This window comes from Bombyx mandarina, chromosome 15 (assembly GCF_030267445.1).
Source record: "Bombyx mandarina strain Sakado chromosome 15, ASM3026744v2".
NCBI classification, from domain to species: domain Eukaryota; kingdom Metazoa; phylum Arthropoda; class Insecta; order Lepidoptera; family Bombycidae; genus Bombyx; species Bombyx mandarina.
In genome coordinates, this window is record NC_143221.1 from 5,357,601 (window position 1) to 5,379,745 (window position 22,145).

Sequence of the window (22,145 nt, forward strand, 5' to 3'; positions counted from 1 at the left end):
TATACTGCGTACAAATGTATGTTTCCCGAATCAACTAACAAACACTTAGGTCAGAGTTTCATAAATCATAATAACTTGTCAATCTATTAGTCTAAAAAGCGGAAAAACGAGTATAATTCTTTGCAATCATCCTATTTAACATTCCCCTTAAAGCCCTACCTTAAACTTCGGAATGGATAGATAGTATCTACGCTATCATAAAAGTTATAAAATAAAAATTTCTAAAGAACCGTGAAAGTAGTGAGAAAACAAGTATGTTACTATTAGGGTGGACGTGAATAAATGCTTAAAAGGTCGATGGCTGTAAGTCGTGCTTAGGAAACGCAATTATTTTGTAAGTACTTCGAGATTGTTACAGCGACCGTGATAATGGCGATGCGGTATCGTGACCACTTCTTTATTGTAATAGGATTGTTGAAAAAAATTATACGTTTTTAAGTGGGAAAGAAAAACGAAATTGTACATTAAAATTTACTGTCGTTATGAGATCAGGTTTAAATACTTTTACTGACGAAATTAATGAATATATTCCTTATATTTTTTTAATAGCTAAGAAAGGCAGATGACCTATGTCCATCTGATGTTAACTGAGCACTGGGACCCAACGTCATAGAGTGCACTTTATAGTCATTGTAAAATGACGACGATGACGTCAGAAGGTAATCCAAAAAATCAATTGAATTTGAAATAATTCATAACTGTCAAATATTGTTTTATTGAATCGAATTATTTAAAAACCAACCATTTATCTTAGAACATACTACCGCAAGTAGTAAGAGTAAATGGATCGGTAATATTATCTATATAACTTTTTATATTAAAACATACCGATATAAACCGAAATATTTAATAGACTGACAATCTTCATTGTTTACGGGATATAGAAAAAAACTTTCTCCACAAAAAAAATAAATCGTTCAGTAATATCGAACAATAAATAAATACGAGTAAAAGTGAATACGACCCGATTTTTCACTACTATCGAATAGGTGAGCGTGCCGGTAAAACGATAGTTATTACGTACAAATCTAAGAATAAAGTTTTAGTTATTGAGGCATAAAAACGCAAGTGAGGACCGGTACATAACGTAAAAAATTGATGCATATAAAAATTAAGACTCTCGTTCGGTTTACGAGATTATGTTCATATTTTATTTAACGGTATATATCTATTTATTGTATGTACGTATTTTCTTTAATAATGTATTATTAATAGTACACCGCAACGTACCTGCTAAATCTTTATATTTTCCAGAATTTCTGTTAATTAAACGGCTGTCTGCAAGAAATCGCTTTTAGCGATAAGACCCCCTATTGTACAAATATATCTGCTTGTTGACTGTTTTCTAATGTTAATTGTGTTTCGGTGTGCAATAAAGTATCTTCTCTTTCTCTATGTTGTTGATTTCATTTTTCTCAATGTTGATTAAGGATTAGCGTATATATTGAAATAGTTACTTTGACAGACAAGAAATTAGAAAAAGAGAAAGAGAGAGCAACATTTCCGATTATTTTTACGTAATACTTTGAATGTTCACAAATTCTACAAATTCGTGAATTAATGGAACGCGGTGAAGACGCGTGCCGCATTAGATCATCGATGTGATCTACGACAAAAACACGGGTGAACCACGGTCAACGAACGAATATATACTTGCACCCGTCTGTCTACTAACAAAAATAGTTTAAGTGCGAATAGTCTTAATATAAATCTAGAACTAAATCTTAATGCAATTGATTGAAATAATAGTGATGTCACTTATCGACTTCACATCAAATATGGTTTGTAAATATTTATTAAGCAAACGTACGTTTGAAATTTACTTTATTTACCTACTTACTAAACAAATTAACCAGAAATTAAAATGAATTCTCATTAGATTCTTTTTACTAATAGTAAAATGACCATGCTTAATTGTTATAATATCAAATTATTATTAACTCATTTTAGTTTACAATGACTAAAATATGATTTTATTGTGTAAAAGGAGTTATTTAAGAAGCCTTCTACACATTCTTTTACCAAACCCAACTAATTATGGATGCGTTGCATGATTTAATATGCCAATTCGCATTCCAAACGTTACAGCGTTGTCAAACAAGTTTATTTGTATAATAATTATCTAAGATTTTAAATCACGGAAACTTTGTTACAGCCATTAAAATAGTCTGCAAAATAAACAAAAACATTCCATAACCTACCAACAGGGTCTAGTGTAAGCGAATGAAAAACTATGATCCGAAATACGATTATAACCTTTTTTATTGATAATACTATAATTAATCACGCCTAGAACTCATTACCATTTTATTTAATTTATTCAATTTTGGTGTACTTTTTTTAAAATAAATCCTACAAATATTTTATTTTAAATGAGATATTTCAAAGGGAATTATTTTAATGGTCAGCGTTATTACATTATCTGTTATTCACCGCTGAACGTAAACCTCTTCTATATATTATTATTTCCAGGCTGGTTTCAAAAATGTGATAATTATTATACTTAGGAAAATAATAACATGTTTTAATTCGTATTTCGTCTTAGGTTTCAACTACCAATTAATTTATGTTTTTAAATCAGGGTAATAGTTTATTACTTGCAAAGGCATATAGAATTCACCTTCATACTAGACGAAACCTCACAAACAATATTGCATTGTATGGAACTAAATAGCCAAAGGATACCTGATATGAAATTTAATATGGAAAGTTGACTGTTATATCGAGCAAGTCTCCAGAGAGGATTGTTCGTGGTGAATTTATTACTGACGATAAGAACAGACTAGAAACGGCAGGTTTATGTTTTCAATGTATTGGCAAACGAAGTCGTGGTCATCGAGATATTATGTACTTCGTGGCCCACCTAGTGTTCAGTAGTAACAGGCTGTAGAATTGCATATAACTTTGCAGGTTTGATTGATTATACGACGTTGATTGTGCTGTTCGTGATTTTTTCTGTGAATTTATTACTTGAATTATGGTGTGTATCCTAGGGAATTAGGTACGAGTATACTAAGTGCTTTGGTCTAGTCCAATATGTTACAGTAGCCTCATGTTAGCATCCAACGTGCATCCTTGGAACGGAGATCGATATTGTGCCTCAGCCACTAATCTTCTGACTAATGCTGTGAAGTACCTACTACTGCGAGACATTTTACTGACTGATGAAGAAATACTTTTAGTCTTCGCTAAATTTATTAATATTTATCAACGAACTTACACAGTATTTGTATTGTCTACATTAACCACCGACTCAATTGATTGTAGTAAGTAGTTTCCGGAATATTTAAAATGCGATTTTGTAAAAAAATATTCATAATTATTTACGAAAAGTTTAAACATTGACTATACGAAACGTAATGAAGAGATGCATAGATCATGCTCCTTAAAAAATATTTTAGTTTTGCCTAAATATTTAAAACGGTCAATAATTGCCTTGAAATTGACGTCATAAAGCCAATGAACGTAATTATTCAAATTCGAAACAAATCATTCATAAACGAACTCCAATCCTCCTATCCCGTTTATCGCCATGAATTTATAACGTTACAGTTTGCCGACCGTAGTAAACAATCCTGCATCACTGAACTTGACACTAACAAGGCACAACGTTAGTCACTTTCCGATTGAGACCGTCAGGCGTAAAGTGACGGTTACATTCGAATTTCGAATGTTTCGATTAAATTCGTTTCGATCGCGCTACGTAGAGGTGCGCGTGCCGGATCGCGCTCGAAGCGACTGGGACTGGATCGAGTTGCCGCAGCGCGCTCGGTGACCGTGCTCCTCGGGACCCGCTCATCTCTCCGCAGCTGTGTGCTTAGTGCGAGTTTTTTAACGTTCTCGATAGCGTAAAAGTTAGCCCAGTTTTGTATGTAGTTTTTTTTTATTGCTTAGATAGGTGGACGATCTCACATCCCATCTGGTGTGAAGTGGTTACTGGAGCCCATAGACATCTACAACATAAATGCGCCACACACCTTGAGATATAAGTTCTAAGGTCTCAGTATAGTTACAACGGCTGCCCCACCCTTAAAACCGAAACGCATTACTGCTTCACGGCAGAAATAGGCAGGGTGGTGGTACCCACCCGCGCGGATTCACAAGAGGTCCTACCACCACTACTACGTTCACCTTGTAATGTCTATGGGCTCCGGTAAACAATCAACGTCAGGTCAATCAACATGAGCTCCTAGACTCACAAGAGGTCCCACCAGTAATTACGCAAATTATAATTTTGCGGGTTTGATTTTTATTTAGTTGGAACAGCGCCCCTAGCGGCAAACTTAGGCAAACGATCCCATTCCATACAAATATGAGCTAACTTTTACGCTATCGAGAACGTTAAAAAACTCGCACTAAGCTAAGCACACTGGTCTCTACGCTCGCTCATCAAACAACACACGGACCGTTATCGCTCGCAGGGGACACCGATGTCACAAACAAATCCCGCTCCATATTCATGAGCCCTGTGCATCACACGCGCAACAAAGAAATTTACTATAGAAACTTTAACTACGATAGTACGCTTGTCGTCACGTCCTTTAGGGGAACCAGTTTCCGAGCCTACACAAACAAAGGTGACAACTAAACAGGGGCAGGGAGTTGTCACTTTTATTTATTTTTTCAGTGAAAAGGGTGGTCGAGATAAAACTTTAAATCGGAAGGGTAGGTTGCGCGTAAAATGCTCGAATGTAACGAAATACAGATTTAGTTATTAATAACCCTTTCGAATATTTACGACTAGTTAACGTTAATTTTTAATTTGCAGATCTATACTACATACAAGACCTGCATACTTAGGGTAAACAATACAATATTAGTCACACGTTAACTAGACGATCGGGTAAAATTACTGGCACTAAAACAGTCACTCGAATTATAAACTGGTAGTTGAACACTAAATGAATATCCTGCTGGTTTTAATTACAAGCGTACAATACATTTGTTATTGTACTATTATTAATTGATTCGAAATAGATCCTCTTGTTTTCCTCTGCTTTGGTAATTGACACAGTAACATTAACGTTACAGAGGTGTTTTAACAAGGATTGAATTTTCATACAAAAGTGGTTATGGACTCAATAAACTTAATCACCACGTCGACACAATTACGTCACCTATTTAGTTATGGCAACCATTTTTTTAAGATTTGAGATCAAAGTTTTAATTACTAAGGAGAGCTGTTTAAAATAACAATAATAATATATATATTTATTTATTAAACTAAACAGGGCTCATTATAGTATAATCTATACTATTATTATAAAGAGGAAAGATTTGTTTGTTTGTTTGTATTGAATAGGCTCCGAAACTAACTGATTTGAATAATTCTTTCACTGTTTGGAAGTTACACTATTCCCGAGTAACATAGGCTATAATATTTTTTGAAAAAAATTAGGGATACTTACTACAACTCCAATAATGTAACCCAAGGTGTAAAAAAATTACCTAAAGTAATGATAGAATAAAATAATGTACTAAGATTTTGTAGAAAACATTATTAATTACAAAAAGTGTCACGACAGCATATGTCTAACTATTGTAATTATGCCGCAATAAGTGTTATTTTATTTTGAAAAATAAACCGTCGAAATTTTTGTTAAAGACCCGAGCGGAGCCGGAGCGGGCCGCTGTTAGTTTACTATTTACCTAAGTTCTCATAGTAACGACGCCATTCAATTCCAATACACAGATCCAACAGTCACTTTTACCGTAGCCACGTTAGAAATGACATATTATGATAATCATAATCATAAAGAGACAACGCGAGTTCCATTTTATTCTCAAGCCCTTATTCAAATTGTGCAAGGAAATTGTATTGTGTTGCTTAATAGAGCATAATTGAAAAGCCAAAGGTTGCTTATCTTGGGCCATTATGGCCCGTAATGATTACTGACACATTATAGCGCGGAGTCCGTACGCCTCGTTCTCATTGCACTACATTTACTAATTGCGCAATACTCGTTCAGATAATCGGCAATACCACGAGGACGTTGCGAAGCAAGTTTACGAAAAGTCACTTAATTAAATGTTAACGATGTGATCAAAATTTAACCAGTGTTTAAAACGGGTCATCCTAACGTAAGTTATCTATCGTCTTGGGTATTTTATCTCTTTAAATATTGATTATAAGTTAGCAAAGCAATGGATGGAAGTAAGTTAGCGTTGAAAAGTAAATTGACATTATCACATCAGGTGATCTTATTGATAACAGATAGTAATCTGACTTTATCTGACTATAGGGCTTATTCAGAATATAGTTAAAAAATGACAATAACACTATTGAGTAACAATCCAAAATTGAAATCAAAATGTTTTTATTTATTCTGGTCGAACGGCTATCCAAAGTAATAAAGTTATCGTGGGCGCGTGTGCAAGCTTCTAAGTTCATCAGAAGTCATAAAATTCGTGAAAATAACGTTCAAAGACTATATCGACACTTGCAAAGAATAAATTGTAACTCATGTTTAGCTAAAACTTAGTTACCATGTTATTCTTTGCACCTGTCGATATTACATTAATAGATACGGCTAAAAACCTGTTACCATAGCAGTAGTTAGCCTAGTCAATCTAATATTAATAGTGCTTTTATCGTTACCTTTCTTTTATTTCGGACAGAAGGCTGAAACTCATGCGAGGACTCCGTATCTGCCACTAAGGGGCGCGTGGGGTATGTAGGACTTGATGGTCTGTAGATGTTGGGAGTGGCCCCTGGCCCAAAGATGTTTTCAAACCCCTACCCCCTAAGCGAATCCCCTTGCACTCTCTCACCGGATGACTGATCTGCACCCGTGGTCAAAGCCCGGGCAGAGTAGGAGGCTACCGCAGTTACTACACTCATGCTCAATCAACGTCAGCTCATGTTGATTGACCTGACGTTGATTGTTTACCGGAGCCCATAGACATTACAAGGTGAACGTAGTAGTGGTGGTAGGACCTCTTGTGAATCCGCAAAGGTAGGTACCACCACCCTGCCTATTTCTGCCGGGAAGCAGCAATGCGTTTCGGTTTGAAGGGTGGGGCAGTCCTTGTAACTATACTGAGACCTTAGAACTCATATATTATCTCAAGGTGGGTGGCTGCAATTACGTTGTAAATGTCTATGGGCTCCGGTAACCACTTAAGATCAGGTGGGCCGTGAGATCGTCCACACATCTCAGCAATAAAAAATAAAAAACAGTTGAGATTGAGATCGAACTCTTAATATTATTGCATAGCGACTCTCCCACCCTACAAACATATGATTACTTCACGACGGAAACAGACAAAAAGGTACCTTTCTACACTCACTTCCAATACCATCAGTGAAGAACTCAAAACCCTAAATAAAAATATCTTTCACATACATATCGACGCTTGAAAGGCAAACGTGACAATGCGTGAACTTTACAGTAGACTAATTTAAAGTTGACATACCTGAAAACAAAATTTATTTTAACGAATCTAGCTGTAGTAGAATCTAGCTAGTAGCTGTAGGATTGAAATGATTTTAATAGACCTAGAAATAATTTTTTTTTGCGCATCGAAAATGCCTATCATTTATGTACAAAGCAGTTATTGTCGCTAAGTCACGTTTGCCTTTCAAGCGTCGATATTTACCTTGATCGGAAATTGAACTCGGACACGGCAGTTTAGTAGTAAAATTCACTAACGAACAAGGCGATCGGAGAGACAACAGAAAACCTATTGAGCTATGAATTTAAGAGAACACTGTACAAAGTAATTAGTAATGTAAAGATATCCTAAAAATTCTATAGTGTAAATAACAAAATCGTTTGTTTTTTTTGGAATAAAGATCACAATACTCTGAAAAAATTAATTCCCCCGATTAAACTAGGAAATATAGCTACAAGTAGTATAATAAAGTAGCGGGAGTAATTTGCCGGATAAGAAAGAAAGGTGATGGATGAACGTGTAGTATGAAGCGTGAAAGTGCGAGAGGCTTAAATGCGAGAACTGGTATGAATGAGAAAATGCAGACCAATAAGATCCCGTTGAGCCTATGAACGGGGAAAGGCAGAAAAAAAAAACTATTGAGCTAACATGTACAGTTAACAACCATACCTTACTATAATTTCCAAGGAACACAATAAATACCCAACTGTCAATCTTGAGAATGCGAACGCAATAAATAGGTAACTAAAATACAATCACTTACCCAAACAATAAATTACTTCAAAACACATTAATAGAGCAGAAAAGTTTGTTTATCAAAAATAATTTAACGAGGCCACTCGATAATTCACTGTACTATCAAACTAAATTTACTAACGGTGAGAGATTGAAATGACTGCCACACTGAATGGCTCGACTAAATTAAAAATGTAAAAACAATAATTTCTAATTGATTGAGATAATTTCATTCGATATCGTGTTGCAATAAAAAAACTCAAGACGTTACGTGGCATGTTAACGCCGATAGAACACGTACGATGCCATAATCGATTACTCTTTAATGTTTTATTAAATTGTAGTTTTCTTTGAATATGTACTACAAAATACAATGAAATACTTTTTCTCTTATTTATTCTTATCATCGTTTCAAAGAAAATTGTAAGACAGGTAGAATAAGTATATAGGTCGTACAATTTCATTATTTATTTTTTATTGCTTAGATGGGCGGACTAGCTCACAGCCCACCTGGTGTTAAGTGGTTACTGGAGCCCGTAGACATCTACAACGTAAATGCGCCACGCACCTTGAGATATAAGTTCTAAGGTCTCAGTATAGTTACAACGGCTGTCCCGCCCTTCAAACCGAAACGCATTGCTGCTTCACGGCAGAAATAGGCATGCGGATTCACAAGAGGTCCTACCACTGGTAAAAACACAAACGCATTAGAACGCAAAAGTTTGTTTGAATTCAACATTTGTTCGTTAAATTTGATATTCTCGAAATGTTTTTTATAGCATTATGTATTTCGGACATTAAATGATCGTCGTACCTTTTAAGATTAATGTTTCTTCGTGATTGGATATTTATTTATCCTCGACGGGTTATACCAACTTCACCAAAAGTGAAGGCGGAGCTCAGCCTGGCGAATTTGCAAACACTAATATGCTCTTGTGCGTTCTCATAATCAGATTTAATTAAAACTTTGTCTTAATAACATCACCGTGTGATAAATAGCGCACGAGAAATTTAAACAAATTTGGGTTTTCATGCAAATGCATACAGTTACAGATAATAAATATATAGACTTCAAATAATATTGCAGGGCATCCATGGCTAGGTTTTCACGCTAAAACCTTACGTCATTCACGCCATGCCGTTTGTGGACTCTATTAATCGCTTTTAATCAAGTTTTTATTTTCGCCAGTGTGTTCATACCATGTAATGAAAAAAAATGCGTCCATTATTGTGTCTACAATTAATATGTATCATACATCACTTCTGTTGAAGGCTTAATCATTTTGTGTAACTGTTCTTCCTTCAAACCTTGAAAACCAATACACGGGACTGTTTCGCAGCAGAAATAAGGAAAAAACTATGTGTACGTGATATAAGTGATATCTTCAGAAGAATTCATTTCATTTTCATTTTCTCGCAGGCTTCTCCTGTGAATATGTTTATCTGTTTTTAGTGTCGCTTTTTCGTTTGTAATCACATCGGTGTTATAGCGGTTTTCACTTCAAAAACTGGGTCATGAGAACCAATCAACAATTAATAATTGATGCCACTCTACATCAGAAACCCATATGATTCATAAAGAGGGGATAGTTTAATATCAGAGAAGTGCAGAGTCTGTTAGAAATGCGAGTGATGTCAGCCCTCGTAGGCGTTTAATCAATTATATCATACAGTAAAATGACAGCTTCAAATAAAGTTTCTTCAATCCTAAAGTAATTAGCACGTGGTGGGAACAATGACGCCCACATGGGCTCCAGACGATTCACAAATAAAATTTTAGAGTCGTTGACCTGATGAGACTGCGTATTTAATACAATTTTATAAGCTTCTAATTAGACCATCTTCTGTGTCAGCGTCTTCTAGACTAATTGTCACATTGTCACAATAATAGTATGTTTCTGTACTTTAATAAAGTTCTTTAGATTTTGAAATTCTGTACTCAATATGGTATTACTAAAACTAGACAAAAGATATGGGTAAAAATCGTTGTCAATTGATTTTACAAAGATTTTAAAATTAATTTAAATTTTAAAATCTTCAGTATAACGAATAAGATATTGTAAAATAGTGACATCTATATTATGATTTTTAACTAGATTCAAGCAGCGCCATCTAGTATATACTTAACGAATTCTTTCGGTTGTTGTTAATCGTTTTCTACTCGCCGCTAGATGGCGCAGCTGACCATAAAGTTTTCATTCTTATTCGTAAAATATTGTATTTTAGTAGGTAGAAGAATTGACTTCGTTGTGGCGTATAGTATTAATTAAGTATTTAACTAAAAGTTTTGGTTATTTATTGGAAACTTTATTTTAATCGTTCCCCCTACGTTGTTGACACACTAAGTCTCATATTTATTCATTATTTATATTTGAAACAAACGAATTTCTGTATTGTGAACCCCGACGAGACGAAATGAGATTCTGAGAAACAAAGCCAGAGGTTTTATTCGTGTTCCTCAACCTAAATACAACCACAAGTGATTCCCAATTGACAATTTTATAAAAGCGAAACTGAATTTGTTTGTGTATTAAGATTTCACGTATTATCTAGAAACAACGATTCGTTGGGCATAGAAACTGGACCTGCGTCGTTTTCGATTTTGGGACCAAAAAGTAACGATTTCATGAATTTAAGCTTTCTCCAATTTTCCATAAATTTTTTTGTGTTTAGGCAAATTCAGAATAAAAAATGCTTCATCACAATCAAGTCAATCCTCATTTATTGAAAATATTATATAATATTCACTTATTAACTTAAATAGGAACTTTTTAAAAAGCTTAGAAATCGTACTTCATTTGTTTTTAATAATGTTCTAATATCCAGTTAGTTTTCATACTCATTAAATAAAATTGCCGAATTTCAACACACATTACTGGAAAAATAGCAAAAAAGTTAGAATTTGAATTTCGAACTAGTGATACGAATGAGATTTGGGGTGCCTAGTTTTTAATTTATAACTCCTAATTTAACAGTGTCTACGAATTGTATATAGTTATAGAACCACGTGCCTGTTGTCATGACAACAAATTTACTGTACTTATAATTACGGTAACATTAAGATTATGAGAATTATATCAAATAACTCGCTTTTGGCCCCAAATTTGAAAACGACCCATCTACTGACGTAAATAAATTGCAGTATGGTGCGTCAATACAAAAAAAAAAGGAACAGCGACTTGTAGTAAGTAGTTCGAAAGAGTACCCCAAAGAAAATGAAAATTTAACCAAGCATAAGAAGTTAGGGTTAGTTTGGGCTTTATTTTATTGCCATGGAAAGCAAACGAGCATACGGCCCCCCTGATGGTGAGTAATTACCATCGCCCATGGACTTCAACAATACCAGGGGCAGAGCCAAGCCACTGCCTACCGTTATCCGTACTCTCCACAAGCGTCGTTTGAAGAAAGAAGGACATGTCATAGCAATCGGAAAACACTGTGGAGGGGAGCTCGTTCCAAAGCCGGATGGTACGTGACAAAAAGCTGGTAGGAACCAAAAAAACTCTTGAAACGCACTGTGGATAAACCCTCCAGGTATGGATGAACTCTACTCCGATGGCGGGCAGTGCGATGCAATTTTATTTTCTATTCCATTCCATAGTTCCATTATATATTACAGTGTCCTCAAATAAAACCTTTTTTTATTTAATTATGAATTGATTGACAAAATCTACAGTCGAGCATAGTCACGAGGGCAAGTTTATAAATAAATTCGAGTTTTCATAATTTTCTGAAAGTATTATTGAATGTGAAATATCATATAATGAAGCAAGTTCAAGAGTTTTAAATTTTTATAATGTGATTATTCATAATAAATAATTAATACATTGTATTCTATGTATTAGTTAATATATTGTGGATTTCCTTGAGCAATTTTGCGTTTACTTACATAAGTTAGTAATATTACACTTAAAGATATATATAGAAACCACTAATGTCTTAAATTACAACGTGGTGAATAGAGTTTTCATGTTTACTTATTCTTACAAATTGTATTAAAATGGAGATTGCTATATTTTACACCAAAACATTATTGATTACAAATTAATTTAGATCAAAGTGCAGTATCCTATTACACAAATGCGCAATCCTATGTCCTCATAGAACTTACACGTGGTCGGGCGAATTCTGAGGCCACACGGGAATGCCCGTCATCCTCTATCAAATTCTGGTGCGAAGCAGTCATACTTTCCAATGGAAAGACGGGACTGCCGTTCTAAAATACATATCGAACACATGTCTCAAAGCAAGCGGTGGCAATCACGTCTATAGTTTCTCATCCTTTACGATTGACAATTTTTTTTTTTTTTGTTTGTAAGTTAATATTTAAAAAAAATTAAGAATATATTTTACAAAGCACAGACTCGGCCTTCCTACCTGGATCGAATGGCACTTCTAAGTTTACGGAGGCAATTTAGTACTCTGTATCTTTGACTGCCCAAGTAAATTTTCGAGATGATTCCGTTTTTTTTTCTTTTTTACTGATGTACCACCAAAACACCTTATTTGACCACACTGCGTACTTTCGTACATGTTTCGGTACCGTAAACCGTTTTACTACGTATCATCAGATCCTGGAATCAACACTCGACGGATTGCCCGCAACGCGGTGTTCTACCAAAGATGTTTAAATGTAATCCTTAGCGGCAAGCAACGTAGCTCACCGATGCAGATCCCTGCAGACGACAACAACTGTCTCAAAAAGTAAATCGAGTTATACGGTTTAGCGATAAATTAAGAAAAATCAACCCTATAACATTTTTGAATAGGTCGTTCAAAATCAAGTATTCCATATGCGCATTTAAATCCGCATCTCCTTGACTTTGTTTCCTCATTCGTTCAACAACAATTTGCATACGAACAGGTGCCTCGAAGCCTAATACTGATAGCAAACGATTTCGTATTCATAACGGTTCCGATGAGGTCACTGTTTTGAGCGATGTCCCATACGTCCGGCGCGCATCGCAGGCGCGACACACAACGTCCTTCCTCAGTCTTCACTCATCCTGTTCGACGAACCACATCACACGAACGACGCCGACAGACCTGTTACATTATTTGCAATCATAGCTGGTATCTACTTTGGTACTTTTTTTTTCCTACCTATGCTGATAGCCTTGAGAGGCTATTGGAGCCCTAACATGTAGGTGAGCTCACAGGGCTCAAACCTGACGACGTTACTAACACGAACTCTAGTAAGAGCAGTGCTTCGCAGAATCTACCACTGGATCGGAAATGCGACCCACTGAGAAGATCCGGCGAGAAACTCAGTGGGCTGTGTCTGTGGGTTAATTTACTCGTCGAGCCCTTCGTCGCAAGCGACGGGTTCGGCGAGAACGATGACCGGAACTTTTTAAAACACGTAATGAACTAAACTTATTTAATATTCACAATGATTATAATTAAATAATTCTGCATGATTTCCACGATAACGAATCTCTCCTAAATAATTGAATAAGTCCCAAAAACGGAAGCCCATAATTAAGTTTACCTTCAGAATACGTCATACATAAATATTCCCGTGGCAGATGCAGTGTAGATGATAAATTTAATTTTAGAGCTTAATTTAATATATATCTTGCAGATCTGAGCACCTGTTCTAACAGCTCTGAAAGTCAATGACACTAAGTTGAGATTAGCGGTTCAGCCGTGACACTGCGTTATAAATGAACCACCACAATTCGTTGTTATATTTTCTGAATGTCGGTATTTTAATCGAATGTATTATGTTTGGAAGCTGTTTTTTGCTATTCTGTGTTATTCATTAATGATAAATAAATTATTTACGTACATAAACAGATTAATGGTGAGTAGTACTTTAGTACGCCATTTCCTTCACAAAAGGTTCAAACAACTGTACTCCTTAGTTAAATGTCTCTTCATGCAATCTTATACATATTACGAATCGAATCAATTGTCGTCGCCCAAAATTATCGGTCAAGCCTTACCTTACTTGTAAGTAATAACGGTTGTACAAGTAAGTGTAGAATGCATCCTTTGTGTGTCACATGGGAACGTTTTGAATGCTTAAATTATATCGTTAGAGCTTCGTCCTCTTTACACCTTCTGTTTTAATAATAGGAGCGTAAAAGACGAATAATAAAAATTATAAGCTTACTACTACTAGCTATTTTGACAATTGTAAGACAATAATGAAAATTAGCAAGATGATGTCTAAAATGGAAGGTCCTTACACTTTGCCAGTTCAATGCATTGCCATTAAATGTAGACGAGTCAACGACTCACATTATTATAGCCTTTGTTGTCAATCGAGCGTATAACCTAATAGTGAGTGGTTACCGTAGCTTATGGACATTAACAATGTCAAAGGCACAGCGAAGTAATTGCCTACCGTTGAGTACTCTCCGAAATTTGAAGAAGATTCATGTGATTGTAACTGGCTGTCGTCGATCAAGCGCATTAGCAAACATTACTCCATAATCCTACACAATGCAATTATAATTAATAAGTGTAGTAAAGCATGGGTAGTAAAGTAGTGTATTAAATGGTATAATAAAATAATGCATAACTGCTGTCCCACTGTTCCAACGACATATGCGTCTTACGATATAATATACATCTTATGATGCCGTAGCCTCATGGTAATATTATAACCGGACATTAAATCGGACTAACGTAAATTTGGATTTCAATTGTATATTTGAGGTTTGTTGACATCAAGAGAACAAGAGAAACATAAGTTAAGCGTTAGCAAAAATGATCAAAATGATGAACCCTGAATGATGTGCGTGGTATCATGGCACAAAGAAAACCATGAAATAGTTCTTGAGAGGACGTTTATTCAAATCAGATTCGAAAAAGTGGAGCTTGAAATTCTTGAGTGATTTTTTTCAACCCTACCTTAAATTGCTAATGACCTTATGTTGCTTGGTAACGCGGGTATCAACAAACCCAATATTATTTCGATTGATTTTTAGAAAGCAAGCTATCGAAACTGTTTTCAACTGTTATTAAAGGCATCAAAAATAAAATTAATTTCGTAATAAAGAACAGGATTTTCTAGATAGGGAGAGGCATTCGGAGTTTGGCGCGGTTCTCCTCATGATAATTAAATTACGCATCAGACCGGACATTATTATATTATTATATGATTCCGGACATTTTGAATACTAAGGACGCACTTTAGATGATTTTAATTGCGTATTTAATTCTTCAAAAAATAATATGTTTTACCAGCGCAGTGCGTACTTACTTATTACACTCACTTTTTTTTTTTGCGTCAGCGCTGTTTTTTTAATTACTATTTGCAGATTGACGAAACTCACGGTCTACCTAGTGCTTACGTGAGTACTGCAACCCAAAACATTAAAACATGACCTCATCTTGAGACATGATGCTTGGGTCTTGCTTTTTCTGTATGATATACAAAGTTTGTACATAGCATTCGGAATCTACATAGATAGACAGATAGACAAACGAGTCAAACATTGGTCATTGGTGGTCATAGTAATCTAGAACCGATTTTTTAATTTCCACGGATATCATGGGTACTTTTTTACCAGCGAAAGCCAAGAGCATATGAAAAAAGACAGACATATAAGTAACCTACACTTTTTAATAAAGTATACGTAAGCTCCACGTCTGGCCTTTAGTCTAATACCTGTCATCATAATCATAAGATTATTTAATAATAAACCAATCACTTTTCAAGGTTTTTAATATAACCGGAAATCTTACGACGGTTGTCGCATTATGCATGGAATACAACAAAAGTATAAAAATATATTATCTTCATCCTGCTGATATTTAAATACGGTTGAGGTAATTTAACACCTCTCTGACAAACAAAGATTATAAAATTTTGATAAAATAAAAACCTTCATTTGGTTAACAAAAAACCTTACGAAAGATTTCAATGATTAGTTGATGACATGTAAACAGCGGATTTTATATCGCTAGATATCTCTTGAAGTAGACGCACTAATAGTGTTGAGGTCAGTGCCACAAAGAAGATCTTAGAACTAATGAGTTTTATTGAGTTCCTCTGCTCTTTTGCGATCTTTGAGCGTGACGCCTGCCTGATAGCTCAGTTTTATTGAATTTTACAGTTTTTAAGAAATGAGGACTTACCGTCAATCCTGATGATTTTTCGTCTGTATTTTTTCAAAGCGTTGCTCACACGTGACGTCAGTATAAGGCCCAATTGGATGCACTTCAAGTTGGCGGGAGATTTGGAAATTCAAATCTAAAAATCGAACAACGTATAATACGCTATTGGAATAATTATGCTATTCCTCTGCTTTCATGTTCTTAGTAAAGAAATACTTCTGAGCGTTTCAGAGATTTTTTTGACTTATGGTGTTGCGTATTCTGAGGTCGTCTAGGTAGCATTATTATTTATTACACCTGCTTATTTCTGCCGCGAAGCAGTCTTGAATTTGAAGAGTAAGATAACTGGGGCAGAAGTGAAATATCGACTCCATGTTTCACAATGGACGTCCCCTTACAGTGACAGGAAAATCGCAACGTTTCATTTCAGAGATTGGGTGAAATTACAAATGCTTTTATGCTGTTGTCATTTATAACACAGCCGAATTATATTTGTCCACATTTTAAAGTACTTCTGAGTCAGCAATGTCAATGAGCGAAGCTTGACCATTGGTGAGGCGAATATCAATACGTAGGTATGTGTGTCAAGGTTCCCCAGGGCCAACAACACTATTTACATCAACGCTAACACTGAGCCGCGATTTCGACTGTGTGAACTGTTCGTATCTATATAACACATATTTCAAATTAATTATATCCATCAAAATTTAAATTCATAATGTTGTACGTATTAAACTTGCTCAGATCTTTATCTTTTACAGTCGTATAATATATTCAAACCTACAAATAGCAATTGTTTCTGTTGGTTGCGTTTTGTGTACGCAAAGAAGACTTATATTTTTTTTTTGTATTTTCTAATGTAGAAAACTTATGGGCGTTTACATAATTCCACAGAAACTAGTTTTCGAAAGGATGTATGTTGTAAAATCTAATATATAAAATTCTCGTGTCACAGTTTTCGTTGCCATACTCCTCCGAAACGGCTTGACCGATTTTGATGAAATTTTTTGTGCTTATCCGGTATCTATGAGAATCGGCTAACATCTATTTTTCATCCCCCTAAATGTTAGGGGTAGTCCACCCCTAAATTTTTTTATTTATTTTTTAGACAATTTTTTTAATTTCTATTTTTTTATGATACAACATACAAAAATACATACAACCCTAAATTTTCACTCCTCTACGATCAACCCTTATTTTTTATTTGCTAATTAAAAAATTTAAAATTTTTTGCTAGAATTTTGTTTTTATTTTGTCAGGACGTAGAATAAAAAAAATCATATTACTCTGAAATTTTCACCCCTCTATGATCGACCGCTATTTTTTATTTGTTAATTATAAACTTTAATTTTTTTGGCAAGTTTTTTATTTTATTTTGTTATGACTTAAAATAAAAAAAATCATATTACTCTCAATTTTCACTCTTATATGATCAACCCCTATTTTTCCACCCCGATTAATATATTTTTTTCTATGCACAGATCTGCAATAAGGTTGCAAGATGGCAATCAAATTTTATAATTGTAGTACGATAAATTCTTATTCAGAGTTTATAATTTCAAGTTCCTTTAATTATGATTTTTTTTAAATTGAATTTGATCTCCCGCCCTCGCCGGTCGACTACTGATCAACTATCAATTGATCAGCTATCCCCGCCAGGTGTCACCACTCATCCAGCAAACATCACGTAGTAGGGATGAGGACGAAGCCGGTCTCCTGTCTTACTTACTCATTATACATCATAGATTATACACTTAATATATAATTTGAGAGCTATACAATACTATACATTTTTCAGCCATGTTTTTTTGGTTTTATTTGTGTATCAATAGTATGTTCAGTAGGTCTGAGAATCGGCTACTATCTATTTTTCATACCCCTAAGTGAAAAGGGTTGTCCACCCCAAACATTTATTTTTTATTTTTATTTTTTGGATATTTTTTTTTGTTTATAATGAGGTATTATGTGGTTAAATGAGGTTTTTTTTCTACAGTAGAATTTCCCTAGAAATCTTATTTAAGGCAACACAACGTTTGCCGGGTCAGCTAGTGAATTTATAAAATATTAAAGCGTGAATTAAATAATGTTTTACTAATTTAACATTTTTGTTGCTCCATACTTGAAGTCCTCATCGCGAGTGCTCAGACAAATAGATATGCTGTATGTGTAGTAAATTAAATTAAGTAGCAGCATTCAATTGAATTAAATTGGTGGATAGTTAAGAACCGGAAGCTTCAAAACTGGCGCTTCTTGATTTTTCTTTATTTACGTTCATTGTGGGCTGACGAGCATACGGCCCACCTAATATTGAGTAAGTCACCTTCGCTCATGGACGTCAGCAATACCAGGAGAGGCACAGCAAAATCGCTGCTGATACTAAGTACTCTCCGTAAGCCTCATTTGAAGAAGGATATGGCATAGCTCTCGTGAAACTGCGTGCAGGGGAGTTCATTCCGGAGCCGGATGGTATGTGTCCAAATAGTAGAGATGAATTCTGCTCTGCTTCTACTTATTACTACGACTACTTTATAGTCTCCAGGCAACTGCAGCCTTGCCAATTTCTGCTACTAACTAATCTAACTAAACTAAGTAATCTCGTGTTTGTATCTCTGATCTAAAAGCGAAGAATTGAAGTTGTGGTATGAATAGTGCACGAAAATAAAATAAACCCGTGAGTCTTATGTTACAATTATTACAAATTAATTCTATTCACTACAAATATGTACATGTTTAACGAACGTTGTAATTATTCTTAAGTTATAATAATCATTGAACTCGCTTCCAAGCCGTATATTACACCGAACTATTTGGCTACTTTAGATAATTCGGTTTGTGTGTAGATGCTCTAATAACAAACATTATTTGTTTACATGAGATTTTAACCGGCCCGCCACTCTAGCAATTACAATTACTCGTAATATGTTTTCAATAGTAGTATATTTTGATGTACTAATCTGTTCTCTACATACCTCACTGTCAGTTTCAATACAGTTTAAATTTTCATCCATAGTAATTTAGTGGACAATACTTGTCAATGTTTATTATAGCATGTTAAACAATTGAAAAGGAGGTAACTTGGTGTCCTTTTTAAAATTTTAAGCGGTCTCAAACCGTGTCAATACAGCCACACGGCTAAAGTATCTCCTCTTTTCTGCTACGAAATTCCCAAGGAGATTTCATAATAATGCTTTGAAGTATGTACATAATCACGTTAGACCACATCGATTACATTTATCTGCAACAGAGGTATAGGAACGAATATCCATATTTTCAACTTTTCTAACAGACTTGGGCTATTCATAAATTCATAGCGCTTATTAGGCTGGTTTTGAACTATGTTCTATTATTGTAGTTGTAGACAGGGGAGCTGACGAGGGGCGGACACGACTTACCTAAAGGTCGCTAATGCACATCAACATTGCCCAATGCAATGCCAAAAATAATGCCAAATCCAATGCAATGCAATGCCCAATGGGTAGTACCAAGTTGCTGGCTAATGCCTATTTAAAACACAAAAAATCATTAATAGCTACTAGACAAGAAAAGAACACGGCGTATGAATATGCGACCTTCAGAACTGTAACTTTTTTGGAAACAGACTTGATCCATTAGAAATCGTCCTAAACTACGCGTGAGTATACAACTTATTTAAAGGGCTCAGAAGTGAGATGGGTGTATTATACCCATTTTTTGAAGAAGAGTACCGTTATATTTTTGGTTCATCCCTGAGACATTACCATCGAGCCCCATAGAAAAGAATATCTCCTAAAAGATCTTAAGTACTAGTTTCCAGTCTGCCTTCAAAAGTTCAGCAGTAATTCCATAATCATTCGATTCCTTGTTGACTCTAAGTTGTTGAGTCAACCTTCGCCAACCACATTATGTACACAATAACGACTTCCAGAAAATATCTGCGGCGTCCTTTGTGTCCTGCCAATCTAGTTCTTATACATTTCGTCAGACTTTCAATAAGTTACCAATTAGATGTGATAATAGTCCCATAAAATCTTTCAACCACACTTAAAAGTTCGGATTTAAACTAAACGATCCTGCCAGCATCGGTCTTGAGATTTTAATATTGGGATTGAAAGAAATAATGTATTATTCTAAATATAAGTAAATCAACTTGTGATGGGTCTCTTAATTTTGGTCTAAAACAGACTACAGCGTTTCCTGTCATTAGTTATTTTGGTGGTAAGAACACAGAGATAAGAAGAACGTCAGTGGCATAATCTGCGAACCCCAGTTAATGATTTGAAATAAAATCTAAGCTTAATGTCCCATAATCAGCTATAAATACGTCATTGTAGGGGTATAAAATCCTACATTAATACTACATCGATAATGCACGCGACTACCGCCTATGTACGTATTTATATAGGTGGGGTTCGAAGAGGGGTGTATTTTATCCCGTCTACATCGGTGTCTGTCAATAATTCGCGGGAAGAGGCGTTGTCATGGCAACGAGGGTGCGTTTCCTATATGACGGTCGGTGCCCTCTGGCTGCCTGCAACAATGCACGCAGGAGGGTCGGAGGGCGACGTGCAAAAGAGGTCTCTCGTCTCCGATTTATGCAAGGGTGTCGCTCGCGTTCGTTTGATGGGAACAAAATGCTTAAAAAACGAAATAAAAACCACACGTAAAACCCGCTGGCATTAAGAAACTTATCAATAAACTTAAATTAATTACTCACTTATCTAAGTAAAACGTGTCACCAGTCACAAAACATGATAACGAATATCTTCTAACGTGTATTGTTTAGTAAAAGTTAAAAAAATATATATAATAGACAGTTATTGAAAGATTAACTTATTAAGATCAAGGTAAATTTTGTTATGAGGCAAATTATCGCGACGCCCACGATTCACAGCCTCCCACGATAAAAGTCCAAATGTAAATAAATTACTAATTAAGTGTTCTCATGGTAATTTGAGGAGAATCGGCTACAACGGTTACGCTTCAGTGCGCGAGACATGTATTCTCTCTTACAAGAACAAAAGACGTCTTGACCATTGACTCCCATTGAAACTTAATACTAACTGTCTCTTATAAACAAGATATGATTAAATGTAACATTGGTATGCTTTGACCGACTTCGGGTTAAGCTGTTACTGATTTATATTTGTAGACAAATACTAAGTTAACAATAAAATAAGTTGATTTATTTTAATTTGCTCCAAATGGGTTTTTCACTGGTGGTAGGACCTCTTGGGAGTCCGGGTAGGTACCACCACCCCGCCTATTTCCGCCGTGAAGCAGTAATGCGTTTCGGTTCGAAGGGTGGGGTAGCCGTTGTAACTATACTGAGACCTTAGAACTTATATCTCGAGGTGGGTGGATCATTTACGTTGTAGATGTCTATGGGCTCCAGTAACCACTTAACACCAGATGGGCTGTGAGCTCGTCCATCCAAATAACCTAGAATTTTGTTAGTAAAAATATTTAAGTAATTCACATGTGTTTCGAGGTCATACAGAAAACTAAAGTTTTGCATGTAGACTGTATCCAAAGAACTGTATCCATTTATTGCATAACCGTTACAGTAATCCGACAATAAAAAACAATTCGTTTCATTATTAACGCTATCCGATTTACAATAAATCTAATCTCAAATTGCTGTTCATTTCGAACAGTTTGAATAAAATAACATTACTCGATGGGAACTGAAATCAATCGATGGTACAATAAAAGAAACATTCTACGCCAAATTATTCACAATCTGACGTGGTTAAGTAACGCCTAACTTTCTAAAACGACCTGTTTTGTGATAATAATTACGTGGCGTCGGAGTAAATATTGATATTTAACGAGCTCGTTATTTGAATGATTATTAATTAATATCCATCAACGGTCTACGTAACTGCACCGAAAGATATGAAGATAGCTGACAGTTGTATGTAATGTTATAATCAAACGGAAATTATGCAGTATGGTATTATAATCAA

The 22,145-nt window shown here is 35.2% G+C and overlaps 1 protein-coding gene across 5 annotated transcripts in view; it reads right to left on the reverse strand.

Moving 5' to 3' along the window:
• Positions 1-22,145, reverse strand: part of raskol (Ras GTPase-activating protein raskol) — a 202,919-nt gene that overhangs the window by 164,801 nt on the left and 15,973 nt on the right. For 2 of the 5 annotated variants that reach the window (XM_089732874.1, XM_089732872.1), the window contains exon 1: positions 3,562-3,729. The exons of the other annotated variants lie outside the window; for them this stretch is intronic. The gene's annotated coding sequence lies outside the window, so the exon portion shown is untranslated. Of the gene's footprint in view, positions 1-3,561; positions 3,730-22,145 lie in introns of those variants that run through there. 5 annotated transcript variants of the gene reach the window in all.